This window comes from Gigantopelta aegis, unplaced genomic scaffold (genome assembly GCF_016097555.1).
Source record: "Gigantopelta aegis isolate Gae_Host unplaced genomic scaffold, Gae_host_genome ctg5424_pilon_pilon:::debris, whole genome shotgun sequence".
NCBI classification, from domain to species: Eukaryota; Metazoa; Mollusca; class Gastropoda; order Neomphalida; family Peltospiridae; genus Gigantopelta; species Gigantopelta aegis.
The window spans coordinates 15,806-24,069 of NW_024534404.1; the positions used below are offsets into that span (position 1 = coordinate 15,806).

At 32.3% G+C, this 8,264-nt stretch overlaps 1 pseudogene; it reads left to right on the forward strand.

Annotated features, from left to right (window-relative positions):
- Positions 1–3,487: 3,487 nt before the first annotated feature.
- On the forward strand, positions 3,488–5,926 carry LOC121366364 (annotated as a pseudogene).
- The last annotated feature ends 2,338 nt before the right edge of the window (positions 5,927–8,264 follow it).

Sequence of the window (8,264 nt, forward strand, 5' to 3'; positions counted from 1 at the left end):
AAGTGGTCTCTTCACTATTAATCAATTACAAGCCCCACCCATTGTCTCTCCTCCTGCAAAGCGACCTCATTTGTAAGTACATCATAAATATTAATGTAAAGATTTTTATGATTTAATATTTACATAATTTTATTTGAGAAAATTTTAAAATATCAATTATTCTTTATGGTGGCAATTTTAGCAAACAAATATTTCACGCACAACTCTACATTTACTATATATGGTAATAAGAAATGTGTACAATATTCTATAGGCTATCAGTTGATGAGGAGGATGATTTACTTATGGAGGGACTACATCAAATAGTTCACTTAAAAAGTAAGTAATGTTAGAATTTTATATATATATATTAATCATGGAATGTTGGTATTAATCATGTGTCTATTGTCATGTGTTATATATGTAGGACTAAAGATACTGAACCAGATATTCAGTCAGCAGGATCTACATCTCCTACCAATGGTGTCTATTATGTAGAGATGATGGCTCTTTAGAAGTATCTTGAACCTATGATAGATAATTACTTGTTTTTTTTAGATTTATAGTCTTCCAGAGTTTGTACTAGTATTTGCTTGTGAGAAATTTTACTATGGCTCCTTGGACACTTTGTGATAGTGGGGCGTGTTCCATTGCCAAGGTACTCCTCTATCATGTAGACAAGTTTTGATATTTTTTGTAGTGAACTTAATATCAGTGGGTCTCATACAAGTGTGGAACAAATTGCTATGTGTTGGAATGGGGTCCTACACAATCTTACCCACATATTATGGTAAATGATGTAGTGATATTTTTATAATATTATTTATACATTTAATAGACTATTATTAATAAAGAGTTGGTCATTTATGAAGCTTTCAAGTATTCTAGTTCATTGAAACACTGGTCATTTACAATTACGATTTAGTAAAGTAAGTTATGATGTGTTAAATATATATGTTATTATAATATAGATACAACATCATGTCATCCTTCAAGACAGAAAAGATGCTAAACTTACTAAACAACAAGGTATTTTAATATATGTTATTATTATATTTATTATAAATATAATTATGATAGGAGATACTCTTTATTCTCCTAAACTACAAGTATTTAATAATATTGCTGGATATTCTGGAGTAAGTAATAAGTTGTATGACATCATAATGACATCTTTTTTATAGGTCTTGTATCTGGTTCTTATCCTCATTGGATAATAATGACATCACGAGAGGACAGTTGTGTCTTCATCCAATGTACATTGATGGACCAGTTTATGCATTTGCTCCGTTTGATAATATCAATTGTTCTAATGGTTTTTTATACTTTAATAAAGAGGTACCACTCTATTTAACCACACCTACTTATTAGTGATATTTGTAGAGTGAACTAAGGATATCTGTATTGCCAAACATATTTATCATATGACTCATATTGGGCTGTTCGTAAAGTGCTATAAAAAAATACAGTTCACTTTGTAGGCTATCACATGGAAAGCAGGGTAAGACCCTTTTTGATTAACTATTAAATTAATATTTAATATTAGACTCATGTCATGATTGGTAGTGTCACTGAACGTGTGACAAGTGTACCCCAAGTAGGTGCAGAAGATGACCAGTTTGAAATTGTAGAACGAGGTTTGTATGTCATGTGACACATCGTGTGATTATCTATCTCTTTGGTTGTAGATGAACAATTTCTCTATCCTCAACACCTTTGTTTTATCTTCAACTGATCTCTCCAACATCTTGGGAACTCGTTCCTAATGCTAGGTGAATAGCATATCTGTCCATTTTATTCCTTATATATCCATATTAGTTTGATATGGATCCATTTCATCATGTGCTTCAATGAAAGTAATGCGATTGCGTAGTCAAGAGACATTGAGTGGACGTAAAGAATTTATTGTTGTTGCAACAACTGCTACCTTTGGTGAAGAACTTAACGCTAAAGGCAAGGTAAGGATTCCCCATATCATTATAATATATTATAATAAATTTCCATAGTTACTAATTTATGATGTGACTGAAGTCATTCCTGAACCTGGGAAAACCCTTAACACAACATCGACTTAAAGTACATTTTTGATCATTTACAAGTATATACTATAAATATGTTAGAATTTATATAATGCTGAACAAAAATGGCCAGTTACTGGACTAGAATGTGTCGATGGACTTATATTAACTTGTATGGGACAAAAGGTAATGCTATAATATCTATCTTGTGTGTGTGATGTTAATTTTAGATATTTATGTGGCAACTTAAAGACAAAAAGGATTTATTAGCTGTTGCATTTATTGATTCTGAAACATATATACATACTGCTAAGAGCATTAAAAGTTTTATATTGACTGGAGATGTTTCTAGAAGTATTCAATTATTGCATTATCAAGAAAATAGACGGAGTCTCTCTTTAATTAGTCAGGTGATGTCATTATGATGTTGTTAGTATTATATTTAAAGTTTTTATTAGGATCCACATCCAATGGAAGTTTTTCATGTGATTATTTAGTTGATGGTAATCAAATAGGATATATTGGTAAGTGAAGTATTAACAATTTAATAAAATTTGTTGTTTTTTTAGTTTCTGATTCTGATAAAAATCTGCTACTTTTCAATATCAACCAGAAAGTTAGTTTTTAATGAGATTCATTTGTGGGTGTGGTTAGTCTGTTTTTAAATATGGGTGTCTTGAAGAGAAAAAGGCTATTTTATTTTATATTAATATTGTTAAGTGGTTTCTTAATGCTGTGGATAGTTTATCAACAGCTAATAGTAAGTGTTTGTTATAATGATACTGGACCAGGATTTTGCAGCCTTTGTTGACTAAAGGGAACTTCTCATTTGCTAGAGGCGGTATGTTGCTTGATACATCAACTTTTAACTTGTCACTTCCCAAAATGTACATTAAGAATTGGACATTAGGTTCTGATTATCTTGTATTCTTACATATACAAAGAACAGGTGGCAAAACGTTTATTTATTATGTTGGATCAGCAACACAAAATGGCATACCACTGTGTACAAACTGGCCATCATCCAATTCAACACAGATTCCCAAACAGTTGGGTAAACTAATGTGTCCAATTGTGAATGCTTCATATTATCCAAGCCAGGCACTATTAAATGTTCCTACTAACAAGCCTATGAGTTTAAAAGAACACAGAAAATGGCGTATTCTTCGTCGCATGAAACGGTTACCAGAAATGTGGGCTACAATCAGAAGTGACTTATCAATGGCCTGTGGGTGTTCATGCATTTTTAACTGCCACTAAACCTTGTATATTGAAGTTTTATAATAACGTTATGGTGTTAGAGATCGTCATTTTCATTATTTTACTATCTTGAGGCATCCCATACTACGTTATCTCAGTGAATACTTGTATACAAGTTTATGGAAAAGCTAAATGGAATGTAGTAATGGAGTCGGTTCCCCATGTGATCATACTTTTGATATTGGGAAACACTAAACCTCAATGTTTTCACTGGATATTGTAATGGTACAATGATATCTGAAAGTACACTACCAGAGTGTTATCCTGGAGTATACAATGGAGTATCATGGACAGATGTCTCCCTAACTGATTTTATGAATTGCCCCTATAATTGGGCCAATAATCGGCAGACTTGGATGTTAGGCTGATCTTGAACAAACAGCATGTTCTAATGATTCTATTACTAAAGAACAAATGGAGACAAATATACTAAAATCAGCCAAGAAGAATTTGGAGTCCATTGCATTTTTTGGTCTTACAGAGTTCCCTCAGGAAAGTGCACTGCTGTTCGAATACAAATTTAATGTACATTTTAGAGATTTACCACAACAACGACACTTACAGGACCCCAGATCACTATTAAAGATGGTATTATTGGAAAAAACTTGTATAATCGGATTATTGAATTAAATAAACTAGATATACAACTTTATGAGTATGCTTTAAAACTGTTTTCACTGCAACTTGATGAAATTGGACTTAAAATTGATTTAGGAAAAATTAATAGTTTATTTATTTATTTAAATTGAGTACATTAAAATATATACCATTTTAGCAATAGTTTTGACAATAGTAGCATCACTTATAACTAGCCTATACTGTTTTTGTTTTCTATCAGACCCTGAAAGTAATGGGGGATCATTTTTGATACGTCGAGGTGACTTTAACATTGGTTCATTAGCTAATGTATTTCTACGTGTTCGATGCAAAACATCAGCTGGTTTGGGGAGCATCTCGTGAAATGAAGATTGCTTTAGCTGATAAACGACAATGTACTTTTATTGGTAAATATGTTCTGTTGTACACAAAATATTTCCATTTCTATATACTTAGGTACCTTAGATGGGTGGACTGGGATGTTTGTTACCAATTCCTGAAAAAGTATACCGCAGACTAAGTATGCTACAAATTAAAATGACTCAGGGATTAAGACATTTAGGTGGTCTCAAATCCAAAGCATTTAGGTATTAAAAATTGAACTTAAAGTTTAATTTTAATGTTGTTGTAGGACCTATCATTCTCGTCATCAATATCTATACAGTATTCAACGTAATATTCTTGATGGTCAGTTATTATATCAATATGTGTCTCTAGCCTCTAAAGAGAAACTTGACTTTGCTAAACAAATTGGAACATCCCCTACTCAAGTAATGTCTACACATCATATATTGTATTATTTTATTTTTTTTGTTAGATTTCTGGAAGACCTAAAGGAAATAGATAAAGTGACTGCTCATTTTTGACATACTAAAATATTATATATTAATTGATTAGTGGGTGGAGGTTTAGAAAGATGAAGTTTATCAACAACCTTTTGCGTGGAGGTGTCGTGTGTCTTTTGTCTTTGTTGATTTTATTTATAGTATTTATCAAAAATGATACTAGTGTCAGTCATAATGGTTCAAGTATGAGTAGAAATCACTCATCCTTTGTTATGAAGTTCTCTTGGTTACCTGTCAATATTAACATACGAAATGATGTTTTGGTCTATATTCATATTCAAAAAAACAGGAGGATCATCTTTTTTTTACAACATGTAGTAAGTATAAAGAACAAATCAAAGTCCTTATGTCATCGACCAAAACAGGATTAAAGAAGAAATTAAAGAAAAAGAAAGATTTTGTTATATGTCCTATAGCAGAGACATACACTTTACAGAAAGTCTCATGGTCGTATTATTCCACCAGAAATGTGGTTAGCTTCAGAAAAGACATATGGATGGGTATGTGGTCTTCATCCATTTTTAATTGAAATGAAGTCTTGTTTATCAAACTATCTTGACTACAATTACGGCTCTCGATATCGTAGATTTCATTATTTAACTATACTTCGTCATCCAGTGGTACGATATATTAGTGAATATTTACATGTTAAACGTGGTGCAACATGGCCATATGATCACATTTGTGGTGACAAGGTATTAGGTAAAGCTGAGATGCCACCTTGTTATCCTGGATATTACGAAGGTCATGTTTGGACAAATGTTACACTTGGACAAGTTCATGAGTTGTTCAAGTAATTGGGCTAATAATCGTCAGACATTAATGTTGGCTGATCTAGAAAGTGTTGATTGTTTAAATCCTAACCAATTACACAAAAGGAGAGAGAAGCTCGTCTCCTGCAGTCAGCCAAAAATAACTTGAGGGAAATGATTTTTTTTTGGAATTTCGGGAATACATGACAGAAAGTGGCCAATTGTTACAGTACAGATTGTCTCTTCAACTATCTAATCTGTTGAAACAAAAGGATCTTCATTTTTTACACACCAAGTGGCTTTAGCTGACATATGGAGGAACACAGCATTATATAATCAAATTGTTCAGATTAACAAACTTGATATGCAGCTCTATAATTTTGCATTACAGCTATTCAACGAACGTCTTCAAGTTTTGAATATTAACATTGATCTTAAAAAATTAGATAACAGTATTCTTATTTTGAAAGTTTAAACATTTTCTTTAAATGAGATGGTTAGCTGGGATACCAGGGTCTTCAATGGGAGGTGGAGTGGGTGGAGATGGAAGTGTGTCCAATGGTAAAATGTTAGTTTTAATTGATGATGAAGATGGTCCATATGTGGACGTTGAGCTGGATTGCTGTGCCAACATTTCAGCATTATTTGGTAAACTATAGCAATGATTATTAAAATATTTATTAAAAAGATTCACATACACATTATCTGGACAGGAAATAGGTTGAAGTAATCGTTGAAACTCATAACAAACTCCTTGCACAACTTCACCATCAGATAATTCAGCAAAAGGAAATTGTCCTTTAGTGAGAATTTCCCACAATAGCACACCAAAAGACCTGTTAACAATAGATAATATGGTGTCACACTATAGAATACACACACACACATTACCAATATATCAGTCTGTAAACTAAAGTGATTCTCCATTAATGATTCTGGTGCCATCCAACGAACTGGCATAAGAGACCCGTTAGCCTTGAACAGCATATTCACTTCGGAACAAATACCGACCAAACTTTATAATCTGTAAATATTTAGTATTAAAATGATACAAACATTCATGAAAATTACCTGCTATCTTAATTCCTAAAGATTGTGTTACAACACAGTTCCTTGCAGCTACGTCTCTGTGAAGAAAGTATATATTGAGCTGTAGATTTTTACAAAGGTTATTTACTGATGGGTATATTGTATTGGATTCTTAGGTAAGCTAGTCCTGCTGCAGTGTCTGTTGCCATGGCAAGTAATTTGTGGCAGTGTTAATCTACAAGATAATAGTGAACTCATGAACATTACCTATCTGTGTTCTCCACTGTGTATTGGTGTTCCTACGTTGTGAGTAAGAAAGTTTTCAAATCTCCATTAACAGGTAGTTCACACACAATAATATGGCATGTTGGAACAACACCAAACAAATTGAGCTACACGATTATGTTTTAATTTACTACAATAGGTACATTCAAATACAATTGAAACATATATTTTGTACTAACATGAGTGACTCTAGTTTTCTTGTCTGTACATGACCAAGTCTTGTGAAGAGCCTTGTTGAAATACCTACAATGCAAACTATAGTGAATATATTTTAGACTATATGTTTGCATTACTTTAACTAATGCTCTAGATTTGACATTAACTTGTAAATATATTTCAGCATCATAAAGTGGACCGTATTCACCAATACCCAACTGTTGTAATATTTTAATATTATCACGAGGGATTTCTAGGGCCTAATTACATGTAAAGTGACATGTTTCCATGACAAGACTGAACCTTTCTTGTCAGTTAGGACAAGATCATCTTGTAAATTTATAACTGTTGTTTCAACTCTTGTGTCTGTATTTTCAATACTTCTTCTACTTTGCTGTCATCACTAATACTGGTAGTTGATTAACAGAAGATGTTTGTACACACAAATATTCTAATTGTATTCTTATGAGAGTCCATTATAACTAGTAAAATATATACTGACTTTTTGCAGACATTTAGTACATAAAATCCAGTGAGTCCTATAGTATGATAGACTATGGCTAATGCTATAGCTAAGACAAACCAGGACATACCAAGGGAGAATCGTCATTATTAGAAACTGCTTTTGACCCTATCATATATACACTTTTATTATATGAGTAAAATTAGCTTGTAGAGTTCACCTTTGAAGGAGTTAAAGTTAGGAGCAATATCACAAGACAACAAATCATCCTGAGCCACACCCCTTGTTTATCAGCAAAGCAAAAAATGGGCGATGGCAATAAATACTGTTATTTTAGGCATTAGTAAAGAAATACATAACTAGTTTTGAAAACTGTTCGTTAGGAAATAATTCTTTGTGACTTGAGCATAAATCTTTGTCCACACAGTAACCACACACATTAATTTTCAGGTTTATCAAGATTAATGTAGACTTTAGGATGACCTAACATATCATGACCTAAAAGAGATTATATAATAAGTTAACAAAAATACATTCTATACCTCCATCACACCATGTGTGATTCCCTGATATGAACAACAACAGGTTCTTCTGCAATAAGATCAATGGCAATTGCTCGTTGACCTCAAAAAGAATCAACAATTATTAACTCACTAACAATATTTGACATACTTGTTTCTCCCTATCAATAAATCTAACTTTTCGATAATCTTTTATTTTCCCATTGCTATTATTAAATCGTATTGAAAATCACAACAATCATTTTCTTATTACTGACCGGTCCCTGTATGAGTGACTTTATCGTCATTTAGTGTAACAGAAGACATTGTTAGATTTCTTCTCAAATAAGAGTTAACCTTAAAATTGCTGGCGAAACCAT